Source organism: Caretta caretta, chromosome 11 (assembly GCF_965140235.1).
Source record: "Caretta caretta isolate rCarCar2 chromosome 11, rCarCar1.hap1, whole genome shotgun sequence".
Classification (NCBI taxonomy): Eukaryota; Metazoa; Chordata; order Testudines; family Cheloniidae; genus Caretta; species Caretta caretta.
The window spans coordinates 5968250-5992389 of record NC_134216.1 but is presented as its reverse complement, the minus strand read 5'-3'; the positions used below and the strand labels follow the sequence as shown (position 1 = coordinate 5992389).

The 24140-nt window shown below is 42.2% G+C and overlaps 2 long non-coding RNA genes across 2 annotated transcripts in view; both read right to left on the bottom strand.

Annotated features, from left to right (window-relative positions):
• Positions 1-2: 2 nt before the first annotated feature.
• Positions 3-6713, bottom strand: LOC142068437 (uncharacterized). Its single transcript, XR_012664268.1, has 2 exons — positions 5635-6713; positions 3-2884 (listed from the first exon to the last, which is right to left on the bottom strand). It is a non-coding gene; the product is annotated as an uncharacterized LOC142068437 (long non-coding RNA).
• A 9222-nt stretch (positions 6714-15935) lies between these two features.
• Positions 15936-24140, bottom strand: part of LOC142068436 (uncharacterized) — a 33477-nt gene continuing 25272 nt past the window's right edge. Inside the window, exon 3 of the long non-coding RNA XR_012664267.1 lies at positions 15936-16009. This is a non-coding gene — a long non-coding RNA (uncharacterized LOC142068436). The remainder of the gene's footprint in view (positions 16010-24140) is intronic.

Genomic DNA, 24140 nt, shown 5'->3' with positions numbered 1-24140 from the left:
CATTCAGTTTTCCACCCCTCTTTATTTTTGACAGTGTTTTTTTTCCTAGTCTCAGAATGCAGCTGACAAACAACAGCCTAATTTTAGAATATTACTGCTTAAGGTGATTTTTATAAACTAGGCAGTGCTTCTCCCAAAATCTTCTTTCAAAGATAAAATCTTTCAACTGGATGTCAGAGGTCAGAAGATAAAGATTTCTTTAGAGGGAAGTGAATGACAGAAACACCTAATTGTCCATACAACATGAAAAGTCTTCAAAGTGCTCTTTAAAACTGTGAGGAGAAAAACAAGTTGAATACCTAGTCATAAATGCCTCTGTCATAGCTTGCTGCATGACTTAAACTGAATAAAATGCAACTTTTCTTTACTCCCTTTCAAAGCCCTAGTCACTGTCTGTAGCATAATCTCATATTGTGGAAAACAAAACCTAAAGAGAGAGTCACATTACTTTTGTCTTGTGATTTTTAACGTGTTAATTTATTTGAAAGAATGAATTTACTGCTGTATGTGTATCAGTTAGTGGATATCAATGAAAGGAGTTATGCACAACTGAGCTGTAGCTCACGAAAGCTTATGCTCAAATAAATTTGTTGGTCTCTAAGGTGCCACAAGTCCTCCTTGTCTTTTTGCGAATACAGACTAACATGGCTGCTACTCTGAAACCTCTCTTTTTCTTGTATCAATAGCACAAGTTTTCACTTACTATTACATCCCAAAGTTACACTATGATGGAGTTTATGGAGGAAACAGGATTTGCCACCATGATGAATTGTAATGGGGCCATGTGAACAAATGATGTAAGACACATAGAACCTAGAGATTGAGAATATCTGTGCTATTGGGTCATCTGGTCCATCAGTTCTCAACTTGGAGGTTGTGACCATCAGGGTGTCTTGAACTGGTGTCAGGGACTTGTGACAATCCCACCCTTCCTATGTCGTTAACTGGCAGAGGGGTCTTGGCTAGGTCTCTGCTAGATGGGAAGAAGGTCTCAATATTGAAAGGCAATGGGTGGGTGAGGGAGAATTCCCAATGGGCCTTGGATTAGGCCCTATATTTGCTTTGTTCATGATCAGATAATGCCACCTATACTGAATTATCTGGTATGGGTTTGTGGCTAGTGCCAACTGCCAGAACCAATCTTACCACTTTACTGGAAAGGTTTGCAAGTGCAACCATTGCAACTTCATGTTGCCCTAAAACCAGTTATGCCAATGGCTATTTGTGAATATCTTTCCTTCAACATCTTATTTACTTCCTGATAAATTCTCTCTCTCTGTACCAGCTTTGTGTGGAGTAACAGGGAACATCTAGTGGCCAGTTACATTAATTAATAGGGCAGCATAAAATCTGCTTGTATCACTGGGTGTGGGACATTATGGGACATCTGGAGAACCAGACTAGCTTAAAATTTGATGCAATCTGTTAGCTATGGAGCAGGGGACCTCTGCTATTGCTGGGTTGGAAGGGTGTCACTTGCCTCCAGAAGATGCTCTGTGGGGAAGGGGATCAGTCTCTCAAAGCAAGACAGCAGAATTGGGGAGCAGGCCATGACCACCCAGCGAGATGGATACTTGTAACACTGAATTTATGAAATTCCTGGTGAAAATCCCCCCCATAAAAGTGTCCCCGAGATAATTAAAGTCACATGCTATGCCCCATAGTACAGGCTGTGATTCTTCCCTGACTTCCATGCAGGTTCAATCGTAGCTCCATTCAGCTCAATGGAGCATAGTCCAATGGATGGGACATTGTCATGGAAATTGAAAGACCTTGGTTCTGTTCTTGGCTCTACCATTTATTCATTTTGTGACCTATGGCAAGTTTCTGACTCAGCTTCCCTTCCCATTCTTTGTTTGTTTAAACTAAAAACTCCTCAGGGCAGGGACTGTCTTGTGCAATATGTTTCTACAGACTTTCTCTCATATGCGGATGTCAGAGCTTGATGGGCAGGTTCCATAACCAGATGATAACCTCTGTATCAAGGGAGGTTAGGCATTGTAAACCACGCTCTAGATGTCTGGATGGGTACTCCCTCAAGTTTACTTCCTTCACATACACGTTCCCCCTTGTCAATAGTGAAGCTAAAGTAGATAAAATGCAAAACTGCAGCGGTTTCTACAGTAGCTGACATCATATTGGTCTCTGATCTTATTCTGGGCTTCTATATGTTGTTATAATATAAGTAATTAATTAATCATGATAATCAAACTGGTTTACATGAGCAGAGATTCAGGACCATGGAATAAGAGCAACAAGAGGTAAACCAGAGCTATTAGATCAACTTGTTCAACCACCAGTAGGGTCTGTTATCTATAGTATATCTTTCAGTACATGTAGTTTTAAAAGCCCCAGGCATTGGATATTCCACTGCTGCCTTTGTAGAGAATATTCAACTCTCACCTACACAAATATGCATCTAGTCAGGGTCCTAGTCCATTTGTCACTCTGTTCCTGATTCACATGGACATTTCAGAAGATGTGCAGGGGGAGAATAAAAGTCAGTTCAGATGTAACTCAGGATATTTGCTCCTGTTGCATAATTCCACAAGAAAGTCAAAAAATGCCGGCATAAACTCATTTTTAATCATCTCTTTCCCAGGAGTTTATAAAATATACACGGTGGATTGGGTAACTGGGATTAATTGAAGCAAAAGCAGTCTATGAACCAAGCTTGATAATGAACCTATTACAGAAGCAGGCACCCGAGTGCCAGAAGCATATATCAGTATGAAGGAGAGGCAGCTAAAAATGTCCATCTTTGCTATTGCTGGTGGCTTCCAGGCTCAAAAGTGCATTCACTTAACTCCATTTATAGTCCCAAATATCTTGCCTTTGTCGAGAACAAGTGTGATTTGGCAATACAATAGAATGCAAAACAGACCTGGAAAGAAAAATTAAAATGTTAATAATGACCTACCCAACCTATCATTATTAATAATAATAATAATGCATTTGGAGTAAATATAAATAGGTTAGACTGCTATAATCGCCTCTGGCTTCAGTTCCTAAAACATTAAACATCGACAGATGGTGTCACTAGATTTTGATTGAACTAGTTGTACTTTCTTTTTTTAAACTATTTTGTGGAGCCCAACAGCAGTGGTGAGGGAGAGCTCATTTGGGAGGCAGTCAATAGATACAGGACTTAGCAGAAGTTCATTTGTAAAAATGCCCTACATATCAAATGCAAAATATCTGGCTTTATTGCTCATATGGCGCCAGTTATTGGAGGGGTAGCTGTATTAGCCTGTATCCACAAAAATGACTAGGAGTCCGGTGGCACCTTAAAGACTAACAGATTTATTTGGATCAGATGCATCTGAAGAAGTGGATTTTTTACCCATGAAGGCTTATGCCCAAATAAATCTGTTAGTCTTTAAGGTGCCACTGGACTCCTTGTTGTTTTTGCTCATATGCTTTTTTTCTAAAATATGTAATATGGTGGGTTTCTTGTCACTTACGTATGTGACTAACTTTACATGTGGGAGTTGCTCCATTGATTGTGTGTCATGAATTACCCCTGCACGTGAGTAATCCATTGATTTCAGTGAAACTAAATGTGATGGTAAAATTAGTCATGTGTTTGAAGTATCAGGGCCACTAAGAAACAATATCAGAGCCAGTAGCCTTAATGGCTCTAGCCCACTTTCCAAGCCAGACCCTAACCCTCTCCCACCCACAATTTGAACAGGGTAAGAGAGACTGAATGGGGACATATACCAGCATAACCCCATAGCAGTATAATTATACCACTATAATTATACTGGTGTAACTATTGTGATATAAATATACCAATATAGTTATGCTGGTAAATTTCACCATGTAGACAGTCTCTCAGACTGAAATAGCCAGAGACACTGACACAGGTGGGTTTGGGTTTGCTAGGAGAACATAAACTGGTTCTTTTCTGCTCCTTCAACTAAAGAGGAAAGCCTGTCTAATGTAACTTGTAGGGAAGCACAAGACTAGATGGGACTACATCCATGACCATTTTGGCAAATAACCATCAATGGATCTATCCTCCAGGAACTTATCTAGTTCTTTCTTGGAACCCAGTTACAATTTTGGCCATCACTACATCCCATGGCAATGAGTTCCACAGGTTGACTGTGCATTGTGTAAAAACATTTCTTCTTGTTTGTATTAAACCTACTGCCCATTAATTTCATTGGGTGACCCCAGTTTTTGTATTTTGAGACAGGTGTACAGAACACTTCTCAACTCATTTTTTCCATCTCTTTCATGATTTTATAGACCTCTATCATATCACCCCTTAATTGTCTCTTTTCTTAGCTGAACAGCCCTGATCTTTTTAGTCTTTCCTCATATAGAAGCCGTTCCATACTCTTGATCATCTTTGTTCGTTAAACCTTTTCCAGTTTCATCCTACTGAGTTGGGGTGACCAGAATTGGACACAGTATTCAAGGTGTGGGTGTACTATAGACTTATATAGTGGTATTAGGATATTTTCTGTCTTATTATCTATCCCTTTAACAATGGTTCCTAACATTCTGGTTGGAAAGTCTATTCTTTTTGACTGCTGCTGCTCACTGAGCTAAAGTGTTCAGGGAACTATCCATGATGATTCCAATATTTCTTTCTTGAGTGATAAGAGCTAATTTAGACCCCCATCATTATATATGTATAGTTGGAATTAATTTTTCTGTGTGTTACTTTGTACTTATCAGTGTTGAATTTCATCTGCCATTTTGTTGCCCAGTCATCCAGTTTTGTGGGATCCACCTGTAACTCTTCACAGTCAGCTTTAGAATTAACAATCTTGAATAATTTTGTATCATCTCCAAACTTTGCCACATCACTGTTCATTCTCTTTTCCAGATCATTAATGAATATGTTGAACTGCACAGGTCCCAGTACAGGTCCTTGGTGGACTCCACTATTTACCTCTCTCCACTGTGAAAACTGACCATTTATTCCTGCCCTTTGTTTCCTACCTTTTAACCAGATCCTTTCTACCTTTTACTGATCCACGAGAGGACCTTTCCTCTTATCCCATGACTACTTAGTTTCCTTAAGAGATTTTGGTGAGGGACCTTGTCAAAGGCTTCCTAAAAGTCCAAGAACACTATATTCACTGAATCACCCTTGTTCACATGTTTGATGATATCCTCAAAGGATTCTAATAAACTGATCAGGCGTGGTGTCCCTTTACAAAAGCCATGTTGACTCTTCTCCAGCAAATCATGTTCCTCTATTGGTCTGATAATTCTGTCCTTTACCGTAGTGGTCAATCTGGCCTTAGTTCTCAAGATATCCCCTGTTTTTGCGCACAGGGATTTATAATGAAAGTTTTTAAGTGTGATCAGAGTCATAAAAGTGAGTAAAAATGGTCCTGCCTTATTGTTTAGATTACATTTCCACCTAAAGGGCCTAATCTCTTGCTTCTGCCTTCCTGGTATCCTGACCTAGCTGTCTCTTGTGACTGTCGACTCTGGCTATGGGAAACCACCAAACACTAATTTCATCATAAATTCCTTTATTAAATCCAAAGACCAAATAGTACTTATACAATGGCTCTAAACACACCTAAAAAATCCTAAATAATAATCCATTTACTACATTCAAACAGTAACAAAACATTTATAAAAGCATTTGATCAAGATACTTACAAACAGTCTAACCCCAGGGGTGCTTAGACCCATATTGGTCAGTTCCAATGTGGTCAGGCAGGTATTAGCAATGAACCCTTTTAAGAGTTTGCTTTTTATACCCTTTAACAAGTGAGTGATGTCATTGCCAATTACTGACTTCAGAACTTCCAGTTGGAGACAGTTCATCTTTATTTCCAGTCTTCATCCAGATAAGATTTACAGCCTCATTAACTTTCCTCCTTATCTCTTCCCCTCCTTCTGGCTGACCAATAGCGTTTTCCTTGCACCTGGGTTCACACGGGAGATAACAGTGGTATGTGGGGTGGGAAGGACCATGTTGGCTCCTTTTAAGAGAGATTCTTTTTGTCTTATTGAAAACCATCAGCACTGACCCCGATCAGTCACTACAACCTGGTCATGACAGGGATGGGAAAGAGGATTAGGGAGGTGAAATGACCTGTCCAAGGTCACCACATTACTTGGATTGTAAACCCTTTGGAGCAGGGACTGTCTTTTTGCTCTGTCTACGTACAGCATCTAACCCAGTGGAGTCCTGGCCTGTGACTGGACTGCTACAGATGGGCTAACTCTGCGGACAGGTTTGAAGCTGAATTGCGCTCACGGTTTTGTGAGCATCAACTTTTCCAATATCAACAGTGACAGTTCTAGGGAAAAGACATCAATTTATTTGACAAAGCCCTGGCTGGGATGATTTAACTGGGAATTGGTTCTGCTTCGAGCAGGGGGTTGGACTAGATGACCTTCTGGGTTCCCTTCCAAACCTTGTATTCTATGATTCTATTTATTTCCCTGTAGCCTGCTGTTGTCATCTGAGATAACACTTGTCTTTAACTGGAAATGAAAGATGCCTGGTGGTATGGAGGTTATTGGATTGTCGCCTGATTGTCAGGGATACATCAGGAAATTTTACCTCGCAAATGGAATTTCTGCTTAAAGATATAAGATCCCCCTCCAAGCATGTTTACAGGGGCTGGTTATCTGGTGTTGACATTAATTGTACCGGTATATATTGCAGAAAAGCCTCAGGTATTCATTAGTTGAACTGCAAGACCCTTCCATGTATTACAGTCTAGCCTAAAATACTTCACAGGTACATATCTTTCTTTGTACAGTAGCATACAATTATCAGTCAGCTGAAAGAGTCTGGACAATTTTATGCAGATGGCTCACTGGCTGAGTCTTATATGTGCATTGCTAATGATTAGGGATACACTTTTATTTGTTGCATTTCTATATACAGCTCAGCTTCTTTTCCACGTACCCATCTTCTATTTAAAGACCATGAGAAAAGCCTTTAAGGGTAAGTGAGTTAACCCAACTATAGAACCCTTTAGTATACTAGAATGGTTCTTGGACCTTTCCATATTATGGATGATGGGCTCCTTGGGGACCTCTCTCTTCTCAATCGCACAGGCTTGATCACAGCCCTTCCCTGTGGCAATTAGCGCACTTGGTTACATGAAATAATCAGATGAGGATGGCACCAAAGACAAAAGTTGATGGTAGATTTTGGTGCAATAGTTGCAAAAGTTTGGTTACGTTTGTCTATTTTGTATCAGAGCAGTTAAATTATTTTCCTTTGAGGCGGGACTGTACATTTCTCAGCACTGAATTATCCCTCTGTGAATATGCACGGCCTGATTCTGCTGGCACTCACATCAGTATAAATTCTGAGTAACTCCCTGCTCTAAGCTCAGGCCCAAAGAGCCTTGATCTGGCCACAGCAAGCAGGACCAGTGATGGCTTAAAGACTAGCATATCCTTTGCTACTGTGAAGGAACATGGGCCACCTGGATGTGTCAGTCAGTGGACTACTCCTGGCACAGTGCATCAGCAGAGGGCTTTTGTTTCCTAATATTAATGGGAGTTAAATGTAACCTTCAAATGGGAAATAATCCCAAAAGAATGCCCAGTGGAGCCAAATCAGGATGAATTCAGATAAGTCATGCTGACATGCTGTATTATAGGCCGAGCTTGTAGCGATGATGCCTACAGTTAAGGTGCCCCCGCAGTTCCTTTTATAAGACCCTGTTTTCAGTTGCTTTTAACTTTTCAGAATTTTAACAATTTGGGCTGAAATTTGCCATGCTGGATGTGTGCATCAGACAGAATATTTTTGGAATGTTTCAGCAGACATTTCCTGAAACAAGGCTAGGGGAAAATACAGTGTTTTACCCATGTTAAAAACATTCTTACTACATTTTCATTGAAAAGGTCTAGTTCCCCCCTGCTTTGGACCGGAGACTGAAAACTAGGCAGGAGCTACCTCATAAATACTTGAGTGTGTGTCCCCATTTGGTGTGCAAAGGATCCCAAGCAAATTAGAATTCTCAGCTGTAAACTGATGAATATGAGATGTCAAACTTCTGCTTATTGTTGTGGGCTGTATTGTAATTCTTGTTGAGGAGGAAGAAAAGGTTTAGCTACCACAGTCAGGTAAAAATCCAAGGAGGAAGCTTGAATTGGCTTTAAGGTTGTGGTTTAGACGTGAAACAGTAATTTTGTTTCACTATTAAAGCATTCAACCAGCTCTAAAATCCAATTATAATCAAACACACAGCCACCTCCTTCTGTTCCTTTTTTGGATGTATATGGGTTGATTTGTTAAATTATCAGATTAGTCAAATCATCAGATTAATACAATTCCAGACCATTACTGCTGCTATCTTTTGATCTGTCGAGTTCACCTTGATTTGATTTTAACTGTATTGCTTAACTCTTAGTTTAGTTTAGTAATGTTAGTAGTAGCTCGTCTGAGCAACATGCTTTCTTGATTTTCATTTGTCTGTGAACTTTAGTACAATTTATAATAAGGACAGCAAATCATATTTTATTTGATAAGTAATGTGGGCCAGAACCCTTGAGAATCAGGGTGGATATTAGCTGGTCCACCTAGGAGCCTAACCAGCTCCCTCTAAATTAGCCTTTGGTTCTCATACACTGTACATCAGGAGTAGCTCCTATAATGCCTATCATGCTGTGATGGGGTGGCCAATTAACGGCCTAGGATGCACCTGGAGGAGAAGCCAGGGATCAAGGACTAATTAGAAATGGACAAGAACAGAAAGGGCCTGTATAAAGACCAGGAGCAGAGAGCAGCTGGGGGCTCCAGGGAAGTAGTCTTCAGCCACTCCCTGGGTGAAGGGAGGTGTGTTTGGGACTATAGAGGGCAGTCTACAGTTGTTCCCTGAAAGGAGGGAGTTTGGGCTGGCCAATCCAGAGAGAAGCAGGAACCAGAAAGAGAGGAAAGTCTCAGAGGAAAAGCAGCAAGTTTTGGCTAGTACAGAGGTTGGCTGCTGATTAGAGGGTCGCTGAGGTGGAATCCAGAGTAGAGGGTGGGCCTGGGTTTCCCCACCAGCCACAGGGGAAGCAGCATAGACCAAGCAGTGGAGAGCGGACTGCCTGGGACAGTTTGCCCTGGAAGACTTTGATACCCCAGAAGAGGAGGCCCATAGTGACCTTCCTAGAGGCCAAGTCACAAGGAGGAAGCTGTAGCTCCTGGAGGAAGACGGGCTGCTGGATGAGACCATGATGAGTGAAGAGACCACCGGAGAAAGGTGCAGCACCTGGAAGGAGAGAATCTCCAGAGTGGCCAGGAGGAGGTGCCCCTAGTGGTGAGTGGACCTGTGACACATGCTGACCAGTATTATTTCATTGTTTTCGTGTGCTCCCCCATTTGGTCTGTCTCTTGCCTTATACTTGGATTGGAGACTCTTTGGGGCAGAGACCGTCTTTTTGTTCTGTGTCTGTACAGCACCTAGCACTGTGGAGTGCTGGCCCATGACTGGGGCTCCTAGGTGCTACAGTAACACATACTATTTATTTAAAAAAGAGCTCCACTGAAGCCAATGGAGAGAGACTTGTGTAACTCTACTGGAAATGAGAGGGGAAACAGGTCATTAGAGTCTCATTATTTCTATGCAAAGCACACACTGCAGTGCATAGAAATAAATTCCATGGATGGTGACCCTGCACTACAGAATGATTGTAAAGAGAATGATTGATTGATTTCTTTGACAGGAAAAATTTCCCCAGAAATTCAATACAGATAATCAACAGGCAAACTGCAGAACATAGTCTCTGCAAGGCTGTTAGTTTATCTGTTCACCAAAGAAGCCTGTTTGTTGTTTTGACATGGCTAAAAATAGAACCAGTCCTATTTATTGAACATAAGAACGGCCATACTGGGTCAGACCAAAGGTCCATCTAGCCCAGTATCCTGTCTTCTGACAGTGACCAAAGCTAGGTGCCCCAGAGGGAATGAACAGAACAGGGAATCATCAAGTGACTCACCCCCGGTTGTCCATTCCCAGCTTCTGGCAAACAGAGGCTAGGGACACCATCTCTGCTCCATCCTAGCTAACAGCCATTGATGGATCTGTCCTCCATGAACTTATCTAGTTCTTTTTTGAACCCTGCTATAGTCTTGGCCTTCACAACATCCTCTGGCAAAGAGTTCCACAGGTTGACTGTGTGTTTGTTTTAAACCTGCTGCCTATTAATTTAATGTGGTGACCCCTAGTTCTTGTGTTATGAAAAGGATTAAATAACACATCCTTATTTACTTTCTCCACACCCATCATGACTTTATAGACCTCTATCATATATCCCCCCCTTAGTCATCTCTTTTCCAAGCTGAAAAGTCCGAGTCTTATTAATCTCTCCTCATATGGAAGCTGTTCCATTACCCCTAATAATTTTGGTTGCCCTTTTCTGAACCTTTTCCAGTTCCAATATATCTTCTTTGAGATGGGGTGACCACATCTGCATGCGGTACTTAAGGATGTGGGCTTACCATGGATTTATATAGAGGCAATATGATATTTTCTGTCTTATTATCTATCCCTTTCCTCATGATTCCCAACATTCTGTTCATTTTTGACTGCCACTGCACACTGAGTGGATGTTTTCAGAGAACTCTCCACAATGACTCCAAGATCTCTTTCTTGAGTGGTAACAGCTAATTTAGATTCTATCATTTTATATATATTGTAATGGTCCTTTTTTACCATCACAAGCCCTGATTTGGGGCATCGTTAATGACTGAAGTTAATTCACTCTTTGAAGTTGAGAAGAGGAAAATACAGTGAAAGTTAAACAGTTATGGAATAAATACAGCCACAGTGTAATTGCAGTGACTTCAGCAGAGTTGCATATGCTTAGACAAGATCTGAATTCATCCCTGCTTCTTTCATTAATGCACTTACCACACTAAGAGCATTAAATACAGGGATAGGGATATCTATGACCAATATATTACATGAGGAAATTGATTGTTGCTGCCAGGTATTAGTTTATAATACATGTGAGAGAGCATCACCTAGTGAATTTGGAAATAGGAATTCTTAGGTTATAGTCCTGGCTCTCCCATTGGTTTAGTGGACCTGATCCTGCTTCTGTTAAGTTTTAACTTTGAGGGGAGCAGGACTGTGCTTACGTGTGACTGTGAGGAAGTCCCTTACATTCCCCAAAAGAGTATTCTGATTTTGGGTGCCCAACCGGAACATCTTGGACCTGACTTTCAGGGGTGCTTTGTATTTGTAGCACCCAGTGAAGACAACTGGGGCTTTGGGTGCTCTGAATATTTGAAAATCAGACTCTACATGTTGCAGGTTCAATGCCCCAGAAATGACGCTCCCAAAGCACTTACACTTCTTTAATCAAGACAATATTAATGGGAAATATTTTAAGATATTTTCCCATCTCAATTAAGGGCTTCTAATGATCTGTGTAATATCGCCAAAATTGGCTAGTCATGTGAAAAGCAGACTGGTTACATTTGTTCTATCCAGAGGCAAACCCTGGAGACACAGTATAAACTATGTACTAAGCATTGTGACTCTAGGCAGCATATGTCTTCCAAAAAAAAATGGAATGGAGACACACCTGACAGAGAATGTAAATATGCATACGGCCAGAGCTTAGTTAGCATTCCAGAATCAAGAGCCTGATCTTGCATGGTGTGCCGAACATTTCCTGCCCAAACATACAACAGTAATGTAGTGCCAATCTTTAAAAAAGGGAAGAAGGATGATCCTGGGAACTACAGGCCAGTCAGCCTCACTTCAGTCCCTGGAAAAATCATGGAGCAGGTCCTCAAAGAATCAATCCTGAAGCACTTGCATGAGAGGAAAGTGATCAGGAACAGCCAGCATGGATTCACCAAGGGAAGGTCATGCCTGACTAATCTAATCGCCTTTTATGATGAGATTACTGGTTCTGTGGATGAAGGGAAAGCAGTGGATGTATTGTTTCTTGACTTTAGCAAAGCTTTTGACACGGTCTCCCACAGTATTCTTGTCAGCAAGTTAAGGAAGTATGGGCTGGATGAATGCACTACAAGGTGGGTAGAAAGCTGGCTAGATTGTCGGGCTCAACGGGTAGTGATCAATGGCTCCATATCTAGTTGGCAGCCGGTATCAAGTGGAGTACCCCAGGGGTCGGTCCTGGGGCCGGTTTTGTTCAATATCTTCATAAATGATCTGGAGGATGGTGTGGATTGCACCCTCAGCAAATTTGCGGATGATACTAAACTGGGAGGAGTGGTAGATACGCTGGAGGGGAGGGATAGGATACAGAAGGACCTAGACAAATTGGAGGATTGGGCCAAAAGAAATCTGATGAGGTTCAATAAGGATAAGTGCAGGGTCCTGCACTTAGGACGGAAGAACCCAATGCACAGCTACAGACTAGGGACCGAATGGCTAGGCAGCAGTTCTGAGGAAAAGGACCTAGGGGTGACAGTGGACGAGAAGCTGGATATGAGTCAGCAGTGTGCCCTTGTTGCCAAGAAGGCCAATGGCATTTTGGGATGTATAAGTAGGGGCATAGCGAGCAGATCGAGGGACGTGATCGTTCCCCTCTATTCGACATTGGTGAGGCCTCACCTGGAGTACTGTGTCCAGTTTTGGACCCCACACTTCAAGAAGGATGTGGATAAATTGGAGAGAGTCCAGCGAAGGGCAACAAAAATGATTAGGGGACTGGAACACATGAGTTATGAGGAGAGGCTGAGGGAGCTGGGATTGTTTAGCCTGCAGAAGAGAAGAATGAGGGGGGATTTGATAGCTGCTTTCAACTACCTGAAAGGGGGTTCCAAAGAGGATGGCTCTAGACTGTTCTCAATGGTAGCAGATGACAGAATGAGGAGTAATGGTCTCAAGTTGCAGTGGGGGAGGTTTAGATTGGATATTAGGAAAAACTTTTTCACTAAGAGGGTGGTGAAACACTGGAATGCGTTACCTAGGGAGGTGGTAGAATCTCCTTCCTTAGAGGTTTTTAAGGTCAGGCTTGACAAAGCCCTGGCTGGGATGATTTAACTGGGAATTGGTCCTGCTTTGAGCAGGGGGTTGGACTAGATGACCTTCTGGGGTCCCTTCCAACCCTGATATTCTATGATTCTATGATTCTAATATTGAGGCAGTTGCCACCGCTAAAGCTACCAAGAGCAGGTAGTTTAGGACACTGGTATAATGTTTGCAATCTTTGAGCTTTCAAATTCTACCTAGAGCTGCGGGAAGGAAGTCTGTTTCCATACGGGAAATCAGTGGTAATTTGCAGGACAGGAAATCCTCAGGCAAATTCTTAGGCTCCAGAACTTCAGTGCATATCAAGGATTGTGTTCCTTCTGCAGTTGTATAGCCAATCAATTTAATTTCAGTGAGGAGGAAAGGGGAGCATATATTGTCTAAGAAAGCAAAATTTAGCCCTGGTTCTCCCAGACAAAACAAACCCATCTATATTTCTAATAATTGAATCCCCCAGTACTATTACCAGGTCTCTTCCTAATAACAGGGACCTTCTCCCTCGAAGGGTATCCTCTCACACTGAGGATACCCTTCATCATCTGGAAGGAGGGGCCCAACTATGGGATCATTTCCCTCCTCTCCAGTTTGATGTTTTTTTCCCCAAGACCTTCATCCTCCTCAACAGCACAGAAGCTGTCAGACTGGGGATGGGACCATTTTACTGTGTCCTGGAAAGCCTTGTCTCTGTACCCCTGTCCCTAGCACCTCTGGTTCAGCCTCTCTGGCCTCAAGACCAGAGGTACCCAGCATCTCTCAGGATTATTAAATAAGAACTCCAAATGCCGGAATATAGACCTGATTCAAAGCCCATGGGGGCCAGTTGGAGTCCTTCCATTAACTACAATGACTTTGGATCCATGTCAGTGGAGAGAACCTAAGGGCCCTCATAATATAGACTAGAACTATTGGTTGAAAAATTATGAATAGAGAGTAGGTTCATGAAAATCCTAGTTTTGCAGGCAGTTCACAAACCAATAAGAATCAAATCCATTGAATAACATTTTCTCCATTAGTAGATTGACCAGTGTCACCGTGCCTCAGTTTGTCAGAACTGAGAATTCCAAATTCAGGACAAACTGCTGAGAAATAGGGCAGACACACACCAAAACTGGTGGTTATTGTCCCATAAGATATACCAAACCAGCAACAAAAGTAACCTCTTTCACCACACTGGCTAACAAGAAGTCGGAAAAGCAGTTTCCTTAGGCATTTCAGTCCTTGTTTCACAATCAAAGACACTAGACTTAATGAGGAGTGGTTATTTATAACCAGTTTCATCAACCAAAGGGTTCTTCTGATCCCAAAGGACCAGCCACATACCTAGGTCAATATACAACTCAGATCTTACTCAATCACACTGTTGCCAATCCCTGAGTATCTAATATCTAAAGGTTTATTTATAAAAAGAAAGAAAGGTGAGTTAAAACTGGTTAAAGGATCAAAAGCATACAATAAAGGCAAAGTTCTTGGATCAGGCTTGTAGCAGTGGTGGAATAAACTGTTGGCTTGTTAAGTCTCTGGTTGCTTCCATATCATTGGAAGGTCCTTGGTTAGAATGCTCCCATTAGTACAAGTTCAGAGTCCAGAGGTTTGAGCAGGAAAGAGGCAAAATGGAGATGTTCCCAGGGTCTTTTATAGCTTCTGCCTAGTGAAGAGAAACCCATTGTTTCAAGTTTCAGAGTAACAGCCGTGTTAGTCTGTATTCGCAAAAAGAAAAGGAGTACTTGTGGCACCTTAGAGACTAACCAATTTATTTGAGCATGAGCTTTCGTGAGCTACAGCTCACTTCATCAGATGCATACCGTGGAATGCATCTGATGAAGTGAGCTGTAGCTCACGAAAGCTCATGCTCAAATAAATTGGTTAGTCTCTAAGGTGCCACAAGTACTCCTTTTCCATTGTTTCAACAAAGCCCTCCGCACAGCTTGTGGAAAAATACAGATAACAAGATGGATTTTGGAGTCCCGTGGGCAAGTCACACGTCTCTGCTAGGACTAAGCAAAGCCGGCAAAGGCCATTACCCATACTTTAGTTCAGGAGTTCTCAAACTGGGGAGTCGGGACCCCTCAGGGGGTCACAAGCCTATTACATGGAGGGTCGTGAGCTGATGGCCTCCACCCCCAAACCCCACTTTCCCTTCAGCATTTATAATGGTGTTAAATATATAAAAATGTGTTTTTAATTATTGGGGGGGTTGAACCAGAGGCTTGCTATATGAAAGGGGTCACCAGTAAAAAAGCTTGAGAACGACTTCTCTAGTTAGAATGTTCACAGGAAAGTTCATTATGTGTAGATAGGCATTTTCCATTGTGAGTTAAGTGTTCTTTGATGAGCCATTCAGCTTGAATAGTTCCTTCACAATGTGCTGGCTAAACGCTTTGTTGGTGTTACTACAGGAGCAAACATTTGAAATACAGGTGCATAGTTAATATTCATAACTTCAGATACAAAAATGATACATGCATACAAATAGCATAATCAGATTCAGCAAATCATAACTTTTCTATTGACAACTTACTTGACAAACTTTGTATAAGATTTGTTGCAATTGTAGCAACAATCATCTACATGGTCCTATTTTAATCACATAATGTCACAACCAGCTATAACTGTAGGGACAAAAACGGATAACCCAACATAACAGGGAGTACAGAAGAGGTCATTATTGACACAAGGCACTCGCTACTGTAATTTGTCACACTCAAAAAATCAGATCACACAAGTAGGTACAAATGTGTCATATCATTAATATCGCCTACCATGCAGCAAATTGCTTGCCATGCTTCATTTATACTCATTTATGACTAAGCAGGAGTATTTGGAAAGAGATGCTATAAATATATTGTACACAGCCTTGTGTAACCACAATTTTTAACTCCTATGGTTTCCTGATGCATTTAGAGCAGTGAAGAGCTGAAAAGAGAGAAAAATTAAAAAGAGGAATATCTACAAGCACAGACTACCACAAGAGTACGAATTTTGATGACTTACTCACGTTAAATCAACATTAATCAGTCATAAATCTTTCCTCTTGCTTTCATCCAGAACACATGGTAGTGCCTTAGCTGGAAATAAGGGAAAACCATAATATGCATTTATTAGGAAAAAATGGTTTTTTTTGCAATGGAAGCTGACTGGGAACTTGGAGTTTGGGACTTCAATAAAGTCTCATGATCACTTACAGGATAACATCGACTGGAAGTGGCAGTTCTCACAGGAGAATGGTCTTGTTAAGGGGCTTATTCCTTCACCCACTTACTTCCCTGGTCCTTCTCACATGAACAGAGAGCGACAATACCCAAAGTCCAAAGGTGCAAACAATTCGATGTTTATTGGGGTGAACTTCCAGCAAGCATGTCAAGGTTCCTCCCCCACTCTGAACTCTAGGGTACAGATGTGGGGACCTGCATGAAAAACCTCCTAAGCTTATCTTTACCAGCTTAGGTCAAAACTTCCCCAAAGTACAAAATATTCCACCCGTTGTCCTTGGACTGGCCGCTACCACCACCAAACTAATACTGGTTACTGGGGAAGAGCTGTTTGGACGCGTCTTTCCCCCTAAAATACTTCCCAAAACCCTGCACCCCACTTCCTGGACAAGGTTTGGTAAAAAGCCTCACCAATTTGCCTAGGTGACTACAGACCCAGACCCTTGGATCTTAAGAACAATGAACAATCCTCCCAACACTTGCACCCCCCCTTTCCTGGGAAATGTTGGATAAAAAGCCTCACCAATTTGCATAGGTGACCACAGACCCAAACCCTTGGATCTGAGAACAATGAAAAAGCATTCAGTTTTCTTACAAGAAGACGTTTAATAAAAATAGAAGTAAATAGAAATAAAGAAATCCCCCCTGTAAAATCAGGATGGTAGATATCTTACAGGGTAATTAGATTCAAAAACATAGAGAACCCCTCTAGGCAAAACCTTAAGTTACAAAAAAGATACACAGACAGAAATAGTCATTCTATTCAGCACAATTCTTTTCTCAGCCATTTAAAGAAATCATAATCTAACACATACCTAGCTAGATTACTTACTAAAAGTTCTAAGACTCCATTCCTGGTCTATCCCCGGCAAAGACCCAGCATACAGACAGACACAGACCCTTTGTTTCTCTCCCTCCTCCCAGCCTTTGAAAGTATCTTGTCTCCTCATTGGTCATTTTGGTCAGGTGCCAGCGAGGTTACCTTTAGCTTCTTAACCCTTTACAGGTGAGAGGAGCTTTCCCCTGGCCAGGAGGGATTTCAAAGGGGTTTACCCTTCCCTTTATATTTATGACAAAGCATGATTCCAGTTTCCTTCCTTAGTATCCTCCTTCCCAGCTCTGACACCACAGAGCCTTACACCTGTGTCCCTGTTCCCATTCCTACCCTTAGCCGAACATGATTCCAACTTCCTTACCCCCATTCCCTGTTCCCATCTCCCACACCCACACTCACTCACTTCCTCATTGACTACAGATTATATAGTAAAACTTGAGTTCTGCTTAGCTATACCTTAACCAATCATTTTCCTGAAATTTAACTAACCAATCCTAACATATTGTAACATGATTATGTAACCAATTATATCCCACCACCTTAATTAGTTTACTCCCAGCAAAATTAATTATACAGCAGACAGGAACAATCACAGAACCAGACAGAGATTATACAGACAAACAATAGCAAAGTGGGAACTATAATGACAAGACAATACAGAAGTGAGGATTTCACATCCCAGCTATTGATAAGTGAGTTCTTGCCAGACAGGATGCTATCAAACTAAGTTTCCTTTTACATTTTCTAGGCACTTCCCTTTCTCTGGAAGTGATAGGAACTATCAGGACAGGATTGTATTCCTAACAGCCCAATAGCACCTTATTTCAATGTGACTAGTTTGGAATGTGAGGATGTGACCATTCACTTCCCAGTTTATGGCTGCCTCTGCTGCTTAGCCAAAGGCCTTAGCTAAGAACAGGGCCTCAGACTGTCACAGTAAGAGAAGGCCCTTACACCAGCAGACAGTGATTTTGATTCTTTCTTTTATACCTCTATAATTAGCCAAGTGATAAGAATACACCTAAATTCTTAGAGGATAGGCCTTTACAGACAGACCTGAATATCTATATCCTAACAGGTCTCCTGCCACAACATAAATGCCAGGATGGAACTGGGATGTTGATTCTCAACACAGCGGAAATCTTCCAGGGGGTCAATCTGCTAACTCTGAAAGTTGTCTTTAAAAGCAGGCCATACTTTTATGAATTAGTGTTTCTGTCTGGCTAACCTTTTATCTCTGGTCTTTCCAAGATATTTTAATATGACCATCACCGTAGTATGATATAGCGGTCTGAGTACAGGAATGGGAGCAAGGAACTCCCAGAGTCTAACCCAGGTGCTGACACTGGTTCCCTTTATAGACTTGACCAAGTCGCTCAGCCACTGCCAGGGCTTCCTTATCTGTAAAATGGGGTAATAGCAATGTAAGTAATTAGTTATTGTTTGAAAAGCATTTTGAAGATGAAAAGTGCAATGTAAGTGATAGTGCTGATTCATGCCACTCAGCTTTGCAAGATGGGCATGGATCCCATAATCATGACCATTTTCTGTGCTTGCAAACACTGCGGGAAACTCCTACTTGCAGCAATGGGATTTGCATGTGCATATCGGGTGACAGAATATGGCCTGTAATCATGGGTGAACCTCAAACATTTTGCGTTTCAGGCTCAGTTCAGATATGCTCTCCAAATCTTTAGAAGATTATTGGAAACACCTGAACCTGTCCCAACCTTATGGGTCTCCAAAAGTCAGCAGAAGAAGCTGCTTTGTAACAAGATTTTTAGTACTTTCAATTAATGCTAGAGCCAGATAGGTCACAAGAATGGCCTCTCTCACCTTTCTGCAAATATAGTCTGACCAAACTAGGCATATGAAGATGAAAGCCAATGGCAAAATGCCAGTTGTATGTTACAGAGAATTTGCTTCTGGTTCAATTCCAGAAACAAGCAATCGTTGATGTGAGTTACTGATTTGTTCTGAACTGTTTCACCCAATCCTTGTGTCGAGTGACAAGCGACAAGGGAACAGATCAGATTGATTTTCAGTGTTTAGGAAAACATAGGTTTCCTTTTATTGCACTTATATATGATATGGGCCAGATTCTCTTGTGCATTACAACATTACATCATCCAAGTGCCATAAAGGGACAATAATTTTGCTGCAGATTTCCTTGCTGCAAGAGAACTCCCTGAACTGTGCTGTAGCCAGTGTAGAGAGGGCCATGTGCTGGAGGGTCGTGGTTGAGCAGAGCTCTTATATGCCAATCCTCCTTTGGCATTGGTTCCATCGAGGACTCGAGGCTGGTGGGGTAGTTAAGAGCGCCCCAGCAGCAGTTTTAAAAGATGCTGGAGGTACCCCTCCCTCAGCTGTAACCAGCTCTCTGATACCCATCCCTTTCTCCTGGGCCATGTACAGCTCTGGGGCTGGAATGAATCCAGCCCTACACATTTAACCTAACAGCATTGCTATCTATAGCCTAATTCCAAATGGCATTCTAGGATGCATAGAAAAACATTCAGTGTGGGGCCTCCCTGCCACCTCCATGCCGTGTCTCAGTATAAAATTGAGTGCTTGATGTTGCTACCTATTTCTCAGCAATGCTTAACTTTTCCCCTCACTTCTCATCCTTTCCTTGCTTGACCTTTCTAATCTATTCCCACACTGATTACACCTCTACCCTGAAATAATGCTGTCCTCGGGAGCCAAAAAATCTTACTGTGTTATAGGTGAAACCGTGTTATCACAGAATCATAGAATATCAGGGCTGGAAGGGACCTCAAGAGGTCATCTAGTCCAACCCCCTGCTCAAAGCAGGACCAATCCCCAACTAAATCATCCCAGCCAGGGTTTTGTCAAGCCTAACCTTAAACTTCTAAGGAAGGAGATTCTACCACCTCCCTAGGTAACGCATTCCAGTGTTTCACCACCCTCCTAGTGAAAAAGTTTTTCCTAATAGCCAACCTAAACCTCCCCCACTGCAACTTGAGACCATTACTCCTCATTCTGTCATCTGCTACTACTGAGAACAGTCTAGATCCATCCTCTTTCAGGAACCCCCTTTCAGGTAGTTGAAAGCAGCCATCAAATTCCCCCTCATTCTTCTCTTCCGCAGACTAAACAATCCCAGTTCCCTCAGCCTCTCCTCATAAGTCATGTGTTCCAGTTCCCAGTCATTTTTGTTGCCCTCCACTGGACGTCTTCCAGTTTTTCCACATCCTTGTAGTGTGGGGCCCAAAACTGGACACAATACTCCAGATGAGGCCTCACTAATCTCAAATAGAGGGGAATGATCACATCCCTCGATCTGCTGGCAATGCCCCTACTTATACAGTCCAAAATGCCATTTGCCTTCTTAGCAACAAGAGCACACTGACTCATATCCAGCTTCTCGTCCACTGTAACCCCTAGGTCCTTTTCTGCAGAACTGCTGCCTTGCCATTCGGTCCCTAGTCTGCAGCGGTGCATGGGATTCTTCCATCCTAAGTGCAGGACTCTGCACTTGTCCTTGTTGAACCTCATCAGATTTCTTTTGGCCCAATCCTCTAATTTGTCTAGGGTCCTCTGTATCCTATCCCTACCCTCCAGCATCTCTACCTCTCCTCCCAGTTTAGAGTCATCTGCAAACTTGCTGAGGGTGCAATCCACACCATCCTCCAGATCATTAATGAAGATGTAGAACAAAACCAGCCCGAGGACCAACCCTTGGGGCACTCCACTTGATACCGGCTGCCAACTAGACATGGAGCCATTGATCACTACCCGTTGAGCCCAACAATCTACCAGCTTTCTATCCACCTTATAGTCCATTCATCTAGCCCATATTTCTTTAACTTGCTGGGAAGAATACTGTGGGAGACCATGTCAAAAGCTTTGCTAAAGTCAAGGAACAACACGTCCACTGCTTTCCCCTCATCCGCAGAGCCAGTTATCTTGTCATAGAAGGCAATTGGATTAGTCAGGCATGACTTGCCCTTGGTGAATCCATGCTGACTGTTCCTGATCACTTTCCTCTCCTCTAAGTGTTTCAGAATTGATTCCTTGAGGACCTGCTCCATGATTTTTATGTTTGTTTATGAAGTTATATTGAACTTGCTTTGATCCACTGGAGCGTGCAGCCCCCGCCCACCCCCCCGAAGCGTTGCTTTACCGCATTATATCGGGTCGCATTATATCGGGGTACAGGTGTATTTCCCTCTTCCTTTTTGGGATATTTTTATTTGCTGTGAACCTTAAGCAGCACCGAGTGTGCAAAAGTTTGCTCAGTGGCAGGATCTCTCAGGGGTTCAATGCAAGGGAAGAAATGTACCTTTGAAGCCACCTTGACTAGAAAGCCTTAATGTTTGCAGTGAGGGGTCACTTCTTCCTCCTCTACTAGCTGGAACTCATTAGCCATCTCTCTAATAAGAAAAGATACTGAAAACTTGAAGGGATGTGATAATCCAGCAACATTCCCCAGCTCACTGGGGAAAAGAACTGGTTCATTAACCAGCTCCCTAAACCTAATTCTCCAAAAGTTTAAGTTCCTTCCCAGATGTATACATTTTTTGCATGCATGTACTGATTCCAACCCAAAGTCAAAATTCTCATTGACTTTAATGGGAGCAACATCAGTCTGAAAGCTTGTAAGAGTGTGCTATCTTCCAAAGATAATGCAGCATATTCTCTGCTAATGTAAATTGGTGCAATTCTATTGACTTGTTGGAGCTATGCCCATTTAGGCCAGCACAAAGGTAGCCTGCTGTGTTTGATATGCCACTTTTGATACAGGTTCTCAAGGCGATATGGCTCCACCACAGATACCAGTTGGAATGTGGGCATGATGATGAAAAACACTGTGGGGAGAATGGTGTTTGAAGGACACTGCTCTGTCACGTTGTGTGTCAAAATAACAAATCCCTGCTCAGACCTATTTTATGCCTAGTGGGAAGAAAAAGAGCAATTGGTTAGAATGACTGTGGAAATCCGAGCCATTCTGTACAATGAACAGCTGTAAATGAGCCTCCCAGGGATGTTAAAGAAGAAATCAGACTTGAGTGGGCAAAACTGAGCCTATCAAATTGGGCTAACAAAGGATTAGGGTCCTGAGCCCACTGAAATCGACAGGAAAAACTGAACTTGACTTCAATGAGCTTAGGCTCTGGACTCTAGAGGAAAAAGATCAGTCTTGGGACCCGTACTAGGAGTGCAGATCCTTGGACTGGGTTATAACTAGGGCTGATTGAAAATTTTCAATAGAAACTGATTTGATTAAATGAATATTTTGGGGAAAAGTCTGCCTTCCATGGAACATTTTGACTGTCAGTGTGGAAATGATGGCATAGTACCTGATGGGGTTGTAATTCAAGTGCCTCATGTCCTCATTCTTGTCTATGGGCTGGGTCTGCCAGCTGGACTACATCTCCCATGATGCATTGTGGCCAGCACACCCCTCCCCCCCATGATGCACCACAGTGACTCAGCAAGAGGGAAGACCATAGTGAATTCTGGGAACTGCAGCCTGACCATGAAGCCAACCCACAAGAGGAGAAAGGGGGACATGAGGCCACTGAATTACATTTCCCATGCCAGAGTGGCACTTCCAAAGCAAACGTTTGGTTTTCAGCAGAAAAATTTTGGCTGAAATTTGTTCGATTTCAATTTTTCATGAAAAAGTTGAAATTTTGCATGGAAGTTTCCTAGCAGCACTAGTTAAAATTCAACCTATCTTTGCACTACTTTTTCGTTTCAATGGCCTCTGTGTCAAATATTCATTCTGGTTCTTAATAGGAGTCCACTTCACAGAAATCACCGCCATAACTGGCACTAATTGTCATGGTTGTTGGAAGTGGCTGCATGAGCATGGAGTGTGAACTGTTCTCTCATCTATTTCATGAGTTTAATGCCAGAAGGGATCTTAAATTAGTCTGATTTCCTGTATACCACAGACCATTACACTTCACCCACTTTCTCCCGTGTTGAGGCCAATCAACTGGGTTAAATTCAAGTTTCACAATCCGCACACTAACTTCTTGTGTGCCACAGGCAGAGAACAGAGGAGACTGAGGTGTCACCAATGCCCAAGGCCTCTGCAGTATCAGGGGATCTCTTGCACAAAATATGCCGTGGAGCCTGTTGAGTGTCTCTCTCTTGATAAAGTCATGAGCACATTGAGTAGCACTGCACAGTGATATACCCTTCTGCAAAGGAAAAGCATACTGTTCTCATGAAACAGATCATGAATTATAGTAGTGCGCCTTTTGTTTAACTGTAATTGTCTTGTGTTTTGGGTGCGCAGTGCTCAGAGATGTTGTTGTCTTCACTAAGAACAGGACAGAAGTGCTGGTTTCCACTCTGTAATGTCTCAGTGGCAAACCATGAAAATGCCACCAGGAGGACATTTTCCATCAAAGTTTTTGCATCTAAAATCAAGACACTTTATCAGCCACTTTACTGCACCCCTAAGATTCCTGTAGAACCTTATGCCCTATCCCCATGAGGTCATCATGTGGAACCCTAACACCCTCTACATACCACTTTGCCACAGCACACCTGGGAAGCCACAGGATCTTCACCCAGAATTTCTACTTTAAAGACTTAAAGAACGAAAAGATATAAGCCCTGGTTCTTCATGGCAGTTTGGTTTGTATCTCCCCTAAGCAGCTGAATGGCACTGTTGACCCACATGCTTAGTGAGTTACATGCTCAAGCATCTTGCTGAATCATGGCCACAGTGCATATGTTTCTGACAAGAATGTCAAGTGACAATGAAATTGTAAGCAAGTTTTGCAAAGACCAAGAGAGAAACGCATAACGCTTCACTTGAAAAGGTCAAAGACTGGCTGAACATATTGACAGGGCATAACCTAGGCAAAGATGGTTTCATTGCTGATCCACATTTTCAAATAAAACATCTGGCCCTAAATCAGGAAAATATGCTCATGTGCAAACTGGTATGGTTGATTGTTGCACTGGCTTGGGTCTAAGTGCAGTCCTGTTTTGTTAGGGGGTTATTCTTTTTTGGCATGGCTTTCCATGCTTGAGCCGAAGAAAAGAATAGAAATACCTACCACTTGTGACATAAAGGGGGACCGAGTAGATGATATTCACATTGACGTCAATGAGAGTCCAGCTCAAAGGACTGAATCCTTAATAATAATAATAAAAGTCCACAGG